The sequence below is a fragment of the Ceratotherium simum genome, chromosome 11, assembly GCF_057802395.1.
Source record: "Ceratotherium simum simum isolate JZ-2026a chromosome 11, ASM5780239v1, whole genome shotgun sequence".
NCBI classification, from domain to species: domain Eukaryota; kingdom Metazoa; phylum Chordata; class Mammalia; order Perissodactyla; family Rhinocerotidae; genus Ceratotherium; species Ceratotherium simum.
Window position 1 is genome coordinate 64,927,933 of NC_141910.1, and position 18,070 is coordinate 64,946,002.

Below are 18,070 nucleotides of genomic sequence, written 5' to 3' on the forward strand. Positions count from 1 at the left end.
GGTGGATGTCTCAGAAGGAAAACATAGGACAGAGAATAGAATAGAGTCTGGGACTGGCCAATCCAGGTAGAGGAAAAGGGTCAGAAAAGAAGACTGAGCAGTAGTTGCCTGACAGTTAAAGGGAAAAACAGACAGACAATAACAATAACAAAATAAGAGAATGAGGTTGCATAAACTAAGAGAAAATGTTTCCAGAAAAGAAAGTTGTAAAGTGCTTAATACTGCTGAGAATAACAGATGAGGACTAAAATAGCAAGATGGGACAATATGGAGGCCATTTTTATCTCATAAAAGAATGCCACATTTATCAGAATAATTTCATATATGATGGGAGGTATGCCACTATATGTGTAAGAAAAGATTTACAATGTAGACAAACCACCTTAGACTGATTTTGTTCTTGGCACAAATAAATGTCAAAAGCATTAATTGATAGCACTAAATTAATAAAGTCCTGAATAAATCTCAATCTCTTTTTTAAATCTCTTTGAATGCTATCGAATCAATGAGTCCTGCAAATCTCTAAGCATGTTTTGCAGGAATAATTGAGGGCAGTTACTTTATGTAGTTTCGTATAGAAACTACTGGTGCATGTTTCTCAATTTTCAGGAATCATCAAGATCTTTGAATAGTTTCAGCTTTAATTTTTGAAAAGCACTGTCTAGTTATATATTGCAAAATTCAGATCGCATCACGGGGTCTTCCTGTTACCTTTTTCCTCTTACAATTGCCTCTCCTCTGCTTCCCTTGGTGGAGGGTTTACAAAGTAGTCAGGAAGGCTAGGTGTAAAAGAGTAGTCAATAGTATGAACTACAGCCAACAACAGAGAACATGCCATGCCTAAGATCATTTATATTAATTTTCTAAAACAGTTTGGAGGCCCCCAAAACAACACAAAACAAACAAACAAAGAAAAAAACCTTGCCCTAGTGTCTTGAAGTTTATGCGATATCTCTATAAGCTGAAAGTACATTTTCATAACATCAGGAACATAAAAGTCTTCAAAAGACAAGAAACTTGAATGAGCTTTTCAGCATACCCACAGAGTCTTAATTCTTCCTGTACTTCAATTTATTGGATTCACCCGACAGTACAATATTTTTCTCTCCTTCCAAAGGCTTGTCCACCTGCTGTTAGAATTGGACAAGATTTACTGATCCGCCTGCCTACTGGTGTGGTGTCTTTAAGTGGTGAACATAAATCTTTAATCACACTGCTCAGAATGACTTCACTTCCTCCTAGCATTTCATCCATGAATAGAAGAAAAGACAATTGAGAACATGTTACTGATGTTTGCAATGCCAGTTTTTTTTTCTGTTTATTTTCAAGAATTTTGGAGAACACACCATTTTTTTCCTATTAGACTGCAAACAGTACTTTCTAGAAAAACAACCTGACAAGAAAGAAATTATGTACTCTGCAAATTTAGGCAGATATGCTAAAAGGGGATGTGAGAATTCAAGCAGGAGATGAAAAGTTTGAGGCACGGCATCTGACCAAGCCATCGTCTCTTCTAATATCTGATGAATGCACATCACTGAAATCAGTGTTGTTCGTTTCTTTGTTTACCTAACTTCCCTGTTCAGGTTCGTTGTTATGTCAAGCGAGTCATTAAAAGTTTGCTATTGCTAAGAATTCTGTGACATTACTGGAATAACTAGACATGCTAAACCCTAGCGTTTGGAAATACACCTAATTTTTCCTCCCCTAAATGTATCACTGCCCCCTTCTTGCTCTCTCTTCACTCCTTCCTTCCACAACCACATTCACTCTTTTTCTCTGTTGCCATTTTTTTGGCTATAGATAATATTTTATTGAACATGTATCACCTTTTCCCCTATTATAAAGTACATATTTCTGAGTTTCAGTGTTTTTTTCAGACTCCAAAATTTCAAATATACTAAGAAAAAACAACTACCAATATCCCTTTTAATAGTGGAGTAATACTAGGTCCTAGAAGTGTAGTGGAATACTAGAAATACTGAAGTACATGAACTTTGGAATAAAAGTTTGGAAATCCAATCCTGTTTGTGCCATTTGCTGGGTTTATGTTTATAGAGTCAATACTCAATTTTCCCAGAATGTCAGAAGGTAAGAAGGTATAAAAAACAGAAGGTAAGGGCTTTAAGAACTCTGTCAAGGATAGTTGTAAGAATTAAAAGAAGCACTGTGAGTGAAATTGTCTAAAAATTAGAAGGTAGTTAATTAACGTTAGTTCTTCTCTTTCATTCTCAAAGAAAATCTTCAGTAAGATCAAATGCTGTTATAATATTTTTATGCAATAAAAAGTCTTCAGGAGAAAAAAAGTCTCCTATGCATAAATAATGTAATTATTTTGCTGCTGCTGATTTTTAAATATTATTATTATTACATCTTTTGTATAAACTTATGTCCAATGCCAGAATGATTTTGTTATTCTTGAGACATTTGGAAACTTGCTTTCCAGAGGAATTATATTATCTGTAAGTAGATTACCAAATAATTTTTACTAAATTGCTTGCTATTACTTACTCTGTTATTTTAGTATTTTAAATGTAAGAGTTATAACTCTAAGATTAAGGAAGAAGGACACGAGTGTTATCAGAACAAATACTACATTCAATTACTTCCTTTTTTTGCATATATATTCAAAAGGTTATTTTTCCCTAAGAGCCTTGAATGAAATCTAAGGGAAGCTACAAAGCTTTTTTGGCTATTTTCAGGTAACAAATATCCTGGGTAACTCCTAGTTACAAGACAGTCTTGTTAAATAACTTGAGTAGTGCAGTGAAATACTGGCCCTTTCCTACCTTGAGTCTGTAATCAGTTCATCAACTACACTGTGAATAGGGGTATGGTTGACGTCTCCATCTTTCCCCATACAGTGTGTTCTATCCCATCTTAATAACTGGTTTCTGATATCTCCAGGGTTAGAAGTAGATATGAGAAGTGAAGCAAGGCAGATGAATCCCAATGCAGTTACTTCTCATTTGCTCTAACGCTAGAGCATCCTAGTTGCCACAAACATCTATTCTTTAGCTCTCTGAATCATGAAATAGGCATCGTTACTTATGTCTTCCAAGTTCCAAGGGTGATATATCAGGCTATCTATCTAAATGGTCCATCGGAGCCACTTTTTCTAGGTTGCATCTACCTTGTAGGAGAGTCAAGAGCGGGACTCACAACTCAATAATAGCTTTTTCAAAATATTTCCCTAATCTTTAATGTTTTTTACAATCTCTCTCTTCAATAGGCGGGAAGTGAATGATCCAGGGGGTATTGACAAACTTTTTTTAATATACACTTTAATTTTTAGAGAAGTTTTAGATTCATAGCAAAATTGAGTGGAAAATACAGAGAATTCCCATATATCCTCTGCTGCCACACATGTACAGCCTCCCCCACTATCAATATTTAAACCAGAGTGGTACATTTGTTACAAAAGATGAACCTACATCGACATATCACTATTACCCAAAGTCCGTGGTTTACTTTAGGGTTCACTTTATTGTACATTCTGTGGATTTTGACAAATGTATTATGATGTGTCTTCACCTTTACAGTATCATGCAGAATAGTTTTACTGCCCTAAAAATCCTCTATGCTCTCCCCCCAACCCTAACCCCTGGCAACTGCTGATCTTTTTACTGTCTCTATAGTTTTGCCTTTTCCAGAATGTCATACAGTTGGAATCATACAGTATGTAGCCTTTTCAGATTGCCTTTTTTCATTTAGTAATATGCATTTAAGATTCCTCCATGTCTTTTCGGGCTTGATAGCTCATTTATTTTTAGCACTAAGAGCTATTCCATTGTCTGGATCTACCACAGTTTATTTATCCATTCACTTACCAGAGGACATTTTGGTTGCTTCCAAGTTTGGGCAATTGTGAATAAAGCTGCTATAAACATCCATGTGCCTATTTTTATGTGGAGGTAAGTTTTTAGCTTATTTGGGTAAATACCAAGGAGTGTGATTACTGGATTGTATGGTAAGAGTATTTTTAGTTTTGTAAGAAACTGCCAGACTATCTTCCAAAGTGGCTGGACCATTCTGCATTTCCAGAAGCAATGAATGAGAGTTCCTGTTGCTCCACATTCTTGTCAGGACTTAGTGTTGTCAGCATTTTTTAATTGTGGCCATTCTAATAGGTGTGTAATGGTATCTCATTTTTCTTTTAATTTGCATTTCTCTAATGAAATATGATGTGGAGCATCTTTTCATATGTTTATTTGCCATCTGTATATCTTCTTAAGTGAGATGACTATTCAGGTTTATGGCCCATTTTTTTCTCAGGTTGTTTGTAGTCTTAATATCGAGTTTTAAAAGTTCTTTATATATCTTGGATAACCATCTTGTACCAGATATATCTCTTGCAAATATTTTCTCCCAGTCTGGAACTTGTTTTCTCATTCTCTTGACAGTGTCTTTTGCAGAGTAGAATTTTTTAATTTTAATGAAGTCCAGCCTATTAATTATTTCATCCCTGGATGTTGTATCTAAAAGATTATCCCCATACCCAAGGTCATTTAGATTTCCTATTACACCTGGTGAAGCTATCCTTTACAAATGAGGAGAAATAAAGACATTCTCTGACAAAAGAAAACTAAGATTATTTGCCACTAGTCAAACAACACTTGAAGAATGGCTAATGGAAGTACTTCAAAAAGAAAAGAAAACTTTCTATTTAGAAAGAAGGCTTGTAACTTCTGAAAGGGAAGAACGACAAAGTGGGTAAAAATAGGGGTAAATAGAATAATCTATCATTCTTATGAGTTTCTTAAATCATACTTGATTTTGGAAGCAAAAACTATAGTAACATATGACGCAAGATGTAGGCAGAGAGAATACTTAAGACAGTTATACTTAGAAATTGACAAGAGTAAATAGATCTGAATGAAAGTAAGGTTTTCTTTACAATTTTCTCACAGTGGCAAGGCATTAATCCTAGTAGACTCTGATAAACTGTGCATGTTTATTGTAATACTAAAGGCAACCACTGGAAACACTATGCAAATCAATATACTGAAAAACACTATAAATAAATGAAAATGAAATTCTAAAAGATATTCAAAGTAACCCAAAGGAGGGCAAGAAAAGGAAAGCACAGATATGAGAAGCAGAAGAAACAAACGAAACAAATAATAAAATGAAAGACTTAAGCCTTAACATACCAATAATTATTTTAAATGTAAATGGATTCAGTATGCTTATTAAAAGACAGAGACTAGCAGAGTGGACAAAGAAAAAACATGACTCAAATTATATGTTCTCCACAAGAATGACATATGTATACAAAAGTAAAAAGGATGAAAAATATATGTTTCATGCAAACATAAATTAGAAAACAGGAGTGGCTATATTAAGATCTTATAAAATAGACTTCAAAGAAAACTACTAGGAACAAACAGGGACATTATATAATTATAAAAGTATCAAACCATCAAGAAGATATAGCAATCCTAAGTGTGTGTGCATGAAACAAGAGTGAAGCAGAAACTGACAAACTGAAAGATGAAATAGAAAAATCTACAAATAGAGTTGGGGACTTCAACATTTTACCCTCAGCAATTGATAGAACAACTAGACATAAAATCATCAAAAATATAGGAGAACTCATCAACACATAAACTAATCGGATATGATTAGCATTTATAGGACATGATACACAACAACAGCAGAACACCCATTTAATATTCACCAAGAGAGGCCACAGTCTGGGCCATAAAACAAACCTCAACAAATTTAAAAGAATTAAAAACATACAGAATATCTTCCCTGACCATAATGGAATGGAAAACTAAAAATAAATAACAGACAATAGTAAATCTCTAAACACTTACAAATTAAACAACACGTATCTAAGTGATACATGGTTCAGAAAGGAAGTCCCTAAAAAAAATTTAAAATACTCAGAATGGAATGAAAATGAAAATGCAATATATCCAAAATTGTGGATTTTTCCTGTGAGAGGAAAAGTTATAGTATTAATGCTTGCATTAGGAAAGATGAAAAGTTTAAATCGAAAATCTAAGTTTTTGATTCAGGAAGCTAGAAACAGAAGAGCAAAATAAACCTAAAGAAACAAAAAGAAGGAAATAGTAATGCTAATATCATTGAAACTGAAAACCAAAAAGTGATCAGTAAAATTGATAAATCTCTCACAAGATCGACAATGTAAAAGAGAGAAGACACAAATCACCAACTTCAGAAATAAAAAAGGGATATTACTTCAGATACTTAGCAAATGAAAGAATAATAAGGCAATAGTATGAACACTTTTACACTTATAAATTCAGCAACTTAAAAGAAATCAAGTAATTATTCAAAAACTATGAGCTATCAAAATTCAATGAAAATTAATCTGAATAATCGTACAACCACTAATGAAATTGAATTTGTAACTAAAATGCTCCCACAAAGGAATGCCCAGTTACAAATACTTTCAAGGGAGAATTTTACTAAACTTTCAAAGAATAAATAACAATAATTTTACCCAGAAAATAGACTCTAAAGGAACACTTCATTTTATGAACCATTATTACGTTGATCCCCAAATCAGACAAGACCTTACAGAAAAACAAAACTGCAGACCCATATTTCTTATGAACCTAGAGGTAAAATTTTCAACAAAATATTAGCAAATTGAGTGCAACCATGTATAAAATGGATTATATCACAACCAAGTAAGATTTATTCCAGGTCTACAAGGTTTGCTTCAACATTCAAAAGTCAATGTAATCTACCATATCAATAGGCTAAAAAGAAAAATTGAATTCACACAGAAAAAAATAAAGCAAAAACACAGCACCCACTCATGACAATAACTCTCAGCAAACTAAGAATAGAAGGAAACTTCATCAAATTGATAAAGAACATCTACAAAAAGCCTTCAGCTAACATCATACTTTAATGGTGAAAAACCAAATGCTTTTCCCCTAAGATCGGGAACATGGCTATAATGTCAACTCTCATCACTCTTATACAACATGGTGCTGGAAGATCTAGTCATTGTACTGAGGCAAGAACAAGAAATAAGAGTTATACAGATAGGAAAGAATGAAATAAAACTATCTATATTGGGGATGACAAGATTATAGACAGATAATTCTTTAAAAAATCTATTAAAAACTATCAAAAATAAATTCAGCAAGGTCATAGGATATAAGATCAATACAAAAAATTGCATTTCTATAAACTAGCAACAATTGCATATAAACCAAAATTAATAATTACTCCTAATAAAATAAAATATTTAGGTATACACTTCACAAAACCTGTACAGGATCTGTGTGCTGAAAATTACAAAATGCTGATGAAGGAAATCAAAGATTATCTAAGCATGTGAGAAATGTACCATGTTCCTGAATTGGAAGACTCAACATAGTAAATTGCCAATACTTCTCAAATGAAGTTTAACACAATTCCTATAAAAATATTAACAAAAATTTTTGTAGACGTAGACATGTATATTCTAAAATATGAGTGGAAAGTAATCATGACATCTGCAAGCAAGGACCTCAAAGAGCTAAAATAATTTTGGAAAAGAAGAATCATTTTTTCCAATGTTAAGGTTTACTAAATATCTCTAGTAATAAAGACAATGAGTACTTGATGAGGACTAGACAGGAATAAATAGAACAGAATAAAAAAATAGACCCCCACAAATATGTCCAGTTGACTTTTATAATAGTGCAAAAGCAACTCAATGGAGGAAAGACAGTCTTTTCAATTGGCCATCCATAGGCCAAAAAAAGAAAATGAACCCAGTCTTTAACCTCAAAACTTATACAAAAGTTAACTCAAAATGTAACTTAAATGTAAACCATAAAGTATACAACTTATAGGAAAAAATAAAAACATTGGAAAAAGTCTTTGGGACCTAGACCTAGGTGAAGAGTTCTTAGACTTGACATCAAAGGAACAGTCCATAATGGGAAAAAATTGATAAAGTAGATGTATCAGAATTAAAAGTGTTTGTTCTGTGAAAGACTCTGTTAAGGAGGAAAAGTTAGGCTAGAGACTGGGAGAAAATATTTGCACACCATATATCTGACTAAGAACTTGTAGCTAAAATATACAAAGAACTCTCAAAACTCAACAGTCAAAAAACCCTCAAACAATCCAATTCATAAATGGGTAAAAGACATGAACAGATGATTCACTGTAGAGAATATCCAGATGGCAAATAAGCACATAAAAAGATTTTTAACATCATTAATCATTAGAGAAGTGCAAATTAAAACTGCAGTGAGATATCACTACACATTTATCAGACTGGCTAAAATAAAAAATAATAATAACACCGAATGTTGGCAAAAGTGTGGAGAAACTGGATCACTCCTATATTGCTGGTAGGAATTTAAAATGGTAGAACCAATCTGGAAAATAGTTTTCATTTCCTTTTAAAACTAACCATGTGCTTACCGTACAATCCAGCAATTACACTTTTGGTCATTTATCCCAGAGAAATAAAAATTTATGCTCACACATAAACCTGTGAAGGAATGTTCATAGCAGCCCTATTAGTCAACTGGAAACACACAAATGTGCTTCAGCAGGTGAATAGTTAAGCAAACTATGGTACATCTACATCAGGGAATATGGCTCAATAATAAAAAGGATCCTACACACAAAAACCTGGATGGATATCAAGGGAATTATGTTGAGTGAAAGAAGCTAATCCCAAAAGATTACATACTGTATGATTGTATTCTTATAGCATTCTTGAAATAGCAAAATAAGAGAGAGAACATATTAGTAGTTGCCAATGGTTAAGGATTGGTGTTTAGGGATGTGCACTGATACTTATAGAAAGGTAGCAAGAGAGAGTCTGGAACAGTTCTGTATGTTGGTTGTGCTTATGAGTATATGAAGCTACACATGTGATAGAACTGTATAGAATTATACACTCATATAAACGAGTGCTTGTGAAATGGTGAAATCCGAATAAATTCTGTGAGTCACACCCACATCAATTTCCTGGTTTTAATATTGTACAATTAGGGCTGGCCCAGTGGTGTAGCAGCTAAGTTTGCGCGCTCCACTGCAGTGGCCTGGGGTTCACAGGTTCGGATCCTGGGCACAGACCCACACACTGCTTGTCAGGCTATGCTGTGGCAGGGTCCCATATAAAGTAGAGGAAGATAGGCACGGATGTTAGCCCAGGGCCAATCTTCCTCAGCAAAAAGAGGATGATTTGCAACAGATGTCATCTCAGGGCTAATTTTCCTCACACACACACACAAAAAATTGTACAATTGTTATATGAGATGCAACCACTGGATGAGGCTGATTGAAGAGTGCATGGGGTCTCCCTGTATATTTTTTGCAACTTCCTGAAAAATCTCATATTATTTCAAAATAATAAGTTTAAAAATGTAATTAATGCTGTCACATGTGTACAGTAACAAAAATAATCTGATATCACACATAAAAACAATCCTTGGTCATTTTCCCAATATGTTCCTAATGCATTCGTTCAAATACTTATCTATTTCATTTTATTTTTAATTTTTATTTTGTTTTATTTTGTGAGGAAGATCAGCCCTGAGCTAACATCTGCCAATCCTCCTCTTTTTGCTAAGGAAGGCTGGCCCTGGGCTAACATCCATGCCCATCTTCCTCCACTTTATATGGGACGCCACCACAGCATGGCCTGACAAGCGGTGCGTCCGTGTGCGCCCAGGATCCGAACCCGGGCCGCCAGCAGCAGAGCACGCACGCTTAACCACTATGCCACGGGCTGGCCCCCCATTTTATTTTTAAATATTACATGGCATCATAAGACTAGCTATCATCCCAAGGGTCTAATGGCTTCCTCAAACTCACAAATAGAGTTAGTAGTGGACCCTGAGTAGGACATGAGATGATGCAAATATTGTATGTGGAAGTGTTGTAGTAAACCTTGAAATATTGAGAAATTACTAAGAAACTATTTAACCTGGGTTTTCTGATTTCTATTCTAATGTTCTATTATGTCTTGATGGTGACCTTCATCTTATTTCTCAGACAAAGAGAATTATGGTCTCTTTTGTAATTTAACCTACATATTTAATCTTGAGAAACTTTTACGAAAGGGATTTTCTTTTTGCCATGTGGAGATTTTACTTTATGTTTAGCATAACTTTACTGAAGGAGAGTTTCTTCCATCAATTTGCTCTTTTAAATGTTCTCAAACTTTCCCTTAAGGGTCATCTCACACTGTTTTCTGCAAGTTTTGAAGAAATTTCTCTTCATTTGATCCCAGAAAAAAATGTGCGTTCAACCTTATTGCTAAATAAATTCTCATTTCTCTACTCAAATTACTTCAACATACATGAAAAAATTGTTTCCATCTTGCAAGAATAGTGTGGTTGCTGAAAGTAACCATGTTGTAACATAATACATTCACTAGGTTTTACTGAACTTGAAAATATTGTATTTTTAAATAACAAAAATGATGAAGGAACATGCAGGAAGTCCATGCAGAAAATCATCTTTTCTGATTAAATAAATATGAAGCAAATCTAACATTCTAGGTAAATAGCTGCCCATGGTTGAGTAAGCCTGTCTCCAGAAGTGGGGCTGCCGCAGCAGGTTAATTTCAATGACTAGGTGGGCAACTGTGGGCCCGTGCTGCATGAGAGTCATTCTGTGTAGATCCGTGATTTTTTCCTAGTCAGAACTTACAGAGGATTTTTAGTTTTTTCCTGCTCATTATAGGAAAAAGGTTTTCAAAATCAAATCCCAGAAAGCATCTGATAGACAAAAATGAGTTTAACATTAAAAAAAATGAGAGAAAATTAAGTCAAGAATTTTACAGTTTAAGATAGGGGAGTCAAATATTCAGAGTCCTAAAGGCAACTTGAACTTCTGTGTCCTAAAAATATCTACAGGGAATGATAACAGCATGGGTAACTGAAAAAAAAAATGAAGGTCTTTATTATCTCAATGAATTTCCCCATGGTTTTATAAAGGGGTATATTTAAAATCTCACCTCTTCTTTCTGTATAGTTTTTACTTCTAAGGGTTCTGGCTGTTTTTTAATTAGATGGTATCCAAATAAATGATTTTACTGTGCTTTCCAATTTACACAATGCAAATTTCATCTATTTTGTCATTTTTGTCTTAATCTGAGGTAAATGGTACATGAGGTCATTAATCTCATCACCATTTCATAAATGGTAAAATTAAGACCCAGCAAAAGAGATGTGTCCTATGTCACTCAGCTGACATAGGGCAGAGTTGAGATTCTAATTCCTGTCTGTCAGAAACCACAGCCTATGTTGTTTCTCTTGTATTCTCCTGTATCAATAAACACCGTACTCTGCAACTGAAATATCTCTGAGCACACGGCTGAGAATGTGTTCTTTAGCTAGAGTCCTAAGAAGCCATTGGACAACAGTCTTCCCTCTTTCTAATTAATCTAGGTGGTCTAGGAAGAAAATCAAGTATAAAAATAAGAATTGAAATTTAAATAAATCTTTCAAAATCTGGGCATGCCCTTTGTTCTCCTCTGCCATCGGTACTTGTCTTAACAGTGTTGTTATGCCATTCTAAGTCGGAGTAAAAAAATCAGAAGTCTTATTAAAGAGGAGTCTGGAATTTCTGTCATAGATTTTACATGACATAAAGTATCCTAACATTTGAAGGAGGATGGGAGCTTAAGATTCATCTGGTTTAACTTCTAAGTATATAATTTGTTTTAATAATATTGACTTCTTATGAAGTTCATGGTTTAGAGCTTTACTTTATTTTATTTTATTATCAAAAGAACAACTTTCTTGGGGCCAGCCTAGTGGCGCAGCAGTTAAGTGTGCGTGTTCCGCTTCAGTGACCTGGGGTTCACAGGTCCAGATCCTGGTCGTGCACCGACACACCGCTTATCAAGCCATGCTGTGGCGGCATCCCATATAGAGGAAGATGGGCACGGATGTTAGTCCAGGGCCAGTCTTCCTCAGCAAAAAGAGGAGGATTGGCATCGGATGTTAACTCAGGGCTGATCTTCCTCAAAACAAAACAAAACTTTCTTGGTTATTACTTTAAGGTAAGGACCATAAAACTCAGAGAGGTTAAGCAATTTAACCAATGGCATCAGATAGTAGTTGGCGATGCTAAGACTTGTGTTCAGGTCTCCAGGTTCTAAAATACATGCTAACATACGCAGTTTCCCTCCTGAGTGGACATTCATCTTTTTAACTCAAGAAGACCCAGAGGGCACAGGACCTGTGAGCAGGACTGTTTCTTTCTTGGTTCCAGAGGGAGGATCTACCTTCCTGGGTCCCGAAGGTGATGCCTAGGCCAAGGGGTCAGGGCACCCTGGGCTGAGGGGGCAGGGCCGCCACCTTGGTCTGCATGGAAGACAGGGCGACCACCCTGGTGTGCACAGTGAATAAAGCATCCAACCGGAGTAGATTATTCTTGAGCTTTAAAATAGAATTTGTCCTGCTAGGTTTTGGATTTGCTTGAGAACTGTGACATGTGAAGGTTACAATATTTAAGGATAGAGTCTTTACAGATGTAATTAAATTAAAATGAGATCGTATGGGTGACCCTAATCCAATATGACTGGTGTCCTTACAAGAAGAGAAAATTTAGACACAGAAACAAATGAGGGGAAAACAATGTGGAGATACAGGGAGAAGATGGCCAACTACAAGCTAATGAGAGAGTCCTGGAACAGATCATTCCTTCATCGCCCTCAGAAGGAATCAGCTGTGCTGACACCTTGATTCCAGATTTCTAGACTCCAGAACTGTGAGAAAATAAATTTTTATTGTTTAAGCCCCCCCAACCTGTGGTACTTTGTTGTGGCAGCCCTAGCAAACCAATATACCACCCAAAATGGTGACATTTTTCTGTACCTCATTTCAAACAAGGATCGAGATTAAAAGTAGTTCGAGCGCACATGGATGTCTGTCTATTTCTGAGAGCATGCAGTTATGTAACTGTTCCTTATTTGAAGTCAATAAAATGTCAAAATGACTTTAGCTGTATATTTTCTTCTTCTTTTTTTTGTACAGTGTCTCTGCAAGTTTAGCGGAAACAATTATAAATGCACGCGTCAAATGGATGATGAAAAAAATCATGTCTACCACTCAATCTGGTAAATCAAAATAAAAGGATTTTAGAGCTAGTGAGACATTTGAGAATTTTGTTCCAACCTGATGTTACACAGTGTTCTTGGCTCAAGCCTGTACTTTGGTAGCAAGTGTATGTTAATTTTTGCTATTACAAAAATAAAATACTATTTATAATTTTATATCATTTTTTAATCTTTGAAGACCCTCCTCCTAAGTTTATTTTGGCAGGGGATACTTGTTTATCAATCAGATAGAAATAAATCTCCTTAAAAAAAAAAACCTTTCACCTAAACATGACTGAATCATGAAGTAGCTCTTTTGGATAGAGGGGAAACCACAAAAATGTTCTTAATTTCAGAGCTTTATGAATGTACCAAAACATTTCATAAGGACTGAACCACTTTATAGAATAAAAATCTTGAAATATTTTATTTGGTTGTCTTAAACATTATTTATGGTAAATTCAATTGATACATAATGTGCTTAGGTGAAAAAAATACAATTTTTCTTCACTAAGAAACCGATAAACATCTTCAAGATAAACAAGTTAAGAGCATCGTTTCTAAACAGAACCAACTATGCTTGAAAGACCAGAAGCCTTCACCTTTGTACAGTGTGTCCTCCAAGCCCTTTTCTTGAGAGTGGAGCTTTGTAGGATTCCAAAGCAAAGACCCCACAGCTAGGGTCTCTGGTGAAATAAGCAATCTGCCAACTGGAAATAGTCGTCCTGTTTCTGTATTGTTTAATTCCAGATTCCTCTGCATTTTGAGATTTTCAGGATCTGTTGCCCCCAAATTGTACATCTTGTGTTGGTCTTTTTCCATGCTGTCTACTTTTGTGTGTGTGTGTGTGTGTGTGTGTGTGTGTGTGAGGAGGCTTGGCCCTGAGTTAACATCTGTGCCAATATTCCTCTATTTTATATATGGGATGCTGCCACAGCATGGCTTGATAGGTGGTGCATAGGTCTGTGCCTGGGCTCTGAACCCACAAACCCCGGGCCGCTGAGGCAGAGTGTGCGAACTTACCAGTTATGCCACCAGGCTGACCCCCATACTGTCTACTTTTAAATTGAGGTGGGTATCACGGATCTGCTGTCTTTAAGACTCTACCAGAGTTCTCTCTTGGTCTCCAAACCCACATATTCTGCAACCCACTGGATATTTCTATTTGAATGTTTACTATATAGGCTACCCTAATGCAATTATGTCCAAAATCAAGCTTCTCCCTATACTTCCCACTTCCTTACTAAAAAAAAAAAAAAAAAAAAATTCTGCTCCTCGTCCAGGAATTTGTGTATCAGGGAGTATCACCATGATTTATGAAGTTTTCCACACTGTAAACAAGTATATAACTTTACTTTCTCCTCCCTTAGTCCCTACATCCATCTGAATCACTTTTTTCCATTTCTGTCACTTCTTTATCATGCTTCTTCTGTAGTGGTGGTAAGTCTGTTACATTTAGTTCCAATAAATTCACTTCTATTTATGTATAGGGTAATTTTGAAGTGGAATAAAACCATATCTATAATAATTAAATGAATAGCAAACAATATTTGCAATCTTTTAGACAAAATATCTCAGGGATTTGTTTTTCAAATGTGTGAAAATACTTAGAATAGAATTATTTTTTCAAGTTTTATTGAGAAATAATGGACATACATCACTACATAAGTTTAAGGTGTACAGCATGATGATTTGATTTATATATATTGTGAAATGATTACCACAAGAGGTTCAGCTAACATCCATCTTCTCATGTAGATAGAATAAAAAGAAAACCATTAAGAAAAAAATGGAAAAAATATTTCTCCTTGTGATGAGAGCTCTTAGAATTTGCTCTCTTAACAACTTCCTATATATCATGCAGCAATGTTAGCTGTAGTCACCATGTTGTACATTACATCCCTAGTAGTTATTTATCTTATAACTGGAAGTGTGCACATTTTGACCTTTTTCTTCCAATTTTCCCTCCCCCCACTCTCTGCCTCTGGTAACCACAAGTCTGATCTCTTTTTCTATGAGTTTGTTGTTCATTTGGGGGGGTGGCACATATAAGTGAGATTATACAGTATTTGTCTTTCTCTGTCTGACTTATTTCCCTTAGTATAATGCCTTTAAGTTCCATCCATGTTGTCACAAATGGTAGGATTTCCTCATTTTTTATGGCTGAAAAATATTCCATTGTATGTATGTACATATATATATGTGTATATATATACATATATACTACAACTTCTCTATCTATTCATCCATCAATGGACACTTAGGTTGTTTCCATGGCTTGGCTATTGTAAATGCTGCTGCTGTGAACATAGGGATGCAGATGTCTTTTTGAGTTAGTGTTTTAGTTTCCTTTGGATATATTCCGAGAAGTGGAATTGCTAGATCGTATGGTAGTTCTATTTTTAATTTTTTGAGGCTCCTCCATATTGTTTTCCCTAGTGGCTCTACCAATTTACAATCCCATCAACAGTGTCCAAGGTTACCTTCTCTCCACACCCATGTCAGAGTTTATTATCTCTTGTCTTTTTAATGATGGGCATTCTAACAGGTGATATCTCATTGTGGTTTTAATTTGCATTTCCCTGATGACTAGCAATGTTGAGCATCTTTTCATTTTTGATTCTATTCCCAAAATAATAGAGGACATATACTTTTGTTTGTTTGTTTTTTAAATTTCAAATGTTACCTCCATAGTTTAGGCCATTATCATCTATTACCTGAATTACTGCCATATCTTTGAAAGTGTATTCCTAGCTTTCCATCTGTATTTCTTGAATCTGTTTTTCATATTGAATCCAGATTGATCTTTCCAAATAGAAAGTCTGCTTTTTAAAAATTCCTTGCTTTAAGTCCTTGTACCTACTGTCCTCAGGATGAGTTCCAATGTTTTTAATGAAGCCAACACAGTCATTCATTATTTTCCCCCAGCCTTTCTTTCATTTATACCACCTCCTATCAAGTAAAATAAACTCAAACAATTAGACTTACTGGCCTCTTTGTAGATCTCTGAAGACGTCATGTTTCTTTCACCTCAATAATACTTCCTTCTTCAGAATATTTTCTTTGTCTCCTTCGTCAGCAACGTAATCTAAACAACAACTCCACATCCTTCAGGGCTCAGATTTGAGGTGTTATTAGAAATAAAATTTTCCCCAATTCCCTAAGACTGAATTCAGTATTCCTGCAAAATGCTTCACTAAGTACCTTGTTGTTACTTAAACCACAACGCCTGTGGAATGTGTTGCTATATTCTGTTTACTTCTCTAAGCTCCTTGTTGGAAGGGAACATTATTTTTCTTAACTTATAGATCCAGAACCTATCATAGCTCTTAGTGCATAGTAGACATGCAAAAAATATTTGTTAAATAGTTGGAAAATAATTGCTTTCTCTCACTTGACCTTAATCTAGTCCCCAGCCTTAGATGAAATTTTCTATGCTTCTGGTCCCCAAAATTATAGAAACTTTTCTCGCAGCTCTCGAAATTATTTTTCAAAAAATGAGAACAAGCTTCAGCGCCTGAAAAGCTATGGCCTAGGAATTCAGATATCCTAATACACATAGTATATATATGTGTTTATTCACTGAATCATGAAATATCCCTGTGCATTTACTGTGTACAGAACCTAAATTGAGAATGTACATACAGGGTAACACTGATAAATTAGGCCCTGTTATCAAGGTATATATGGTGATTTCAATCTAGATGTTAATGTAGATGGCTTCACCAATAAATGTTTTTGTATATTTGGCTGAATTATATAAAATTGCTGACATCTGATCATTTTTTGGCCTAAAAGATAACAATTTCAGTTGTTTCAACGTAATGCTTTGCCTGTAAATTTGAGATATAAGATTTGCTTCTTTGTATATGTTCTTCTATAAATAAATCTCAGCATATATATTCTTAGTGTGAGTAGAAGTCAGGAGTCAGCATTTCCCTCAAGGTTATGATCATGTAATCACATGAATCCAATAAATAAACACTTATTAATCATCTAAATTGTGCTTACCAGATGGGTAAAATACACGAATATTGCCTGTGGTCTCCAGTGTTTACATTTATTTTGAGTTGTAGTGGAAAATATACAACCCAAACAATATACCTGGATTGTACTTTGTTTCAGTCACTCATTAGCTATATTATTTTGGATTAAGCTTGTTTCAATTACTTAACTCATGCACACACACACATTTTTAATGTTTGCCGTTGTTTACTCCTTGAATTACACATTCACCCAACTCTTTGCCCCAGTAAAGATGAAACTTTGTAACCAAGGAACTTAATATGCCCCTCAAGCCAAATGAATATTGGGAAGATATCTCAGGAAATAATTAAAAAATGAATTCTTCCCTAAAAATTATCTTCTTTCATAAACTCAATTCTCAGGTGCCATGCTCACTTGGTGGTAGCTGATCTTTCCGTGATGTCTGAGATCTAAGTAATAGCTGATTCCATTATCCCTTCTGTCTTGTTAGTAACTGAGGGAACAATTTTCTCACAGGTTTGACAAACCAGTAATCAAATAGCAGTCTTCCTGTTCCAAAGGAACAATAAAATTGACTCAAACAAAGAAGTGATTGGAGTTGCTGTCACGAATTATGGCTCTGGGTTTTGTCTCATTATCAGAACACACAGAAGCAGCAGGCAGGGCCTCTGATGCCTGTGCAGCAATCCAAGTGCAAGAGGAGTCTGGTATGACCCAACCACCCACCATGGCCTGCAGATGTTGAGATCCGACCATCCCAGGCATATGGATTACGGCCTTCCTATTTCCACAATTGTCATTTTAATTAAAGTAGCACAATTTGTTTTGTGGAAGTGAAAGATGGTTTGAATTTTCATTATTGCTTTTACCAAACTGTTAACATATAAATAGTCTGAGAATTCAACATCCACATATGGGAAAAGTCTCTTAATAAACCCAAAAACATTTTTTCATGTTTAAAAGAAGAACAAAAATATATACTAAGTTGTGAGAATCAGATGTAATATTTAAAAAGTTGAGCATAATGTCCAGTTAATG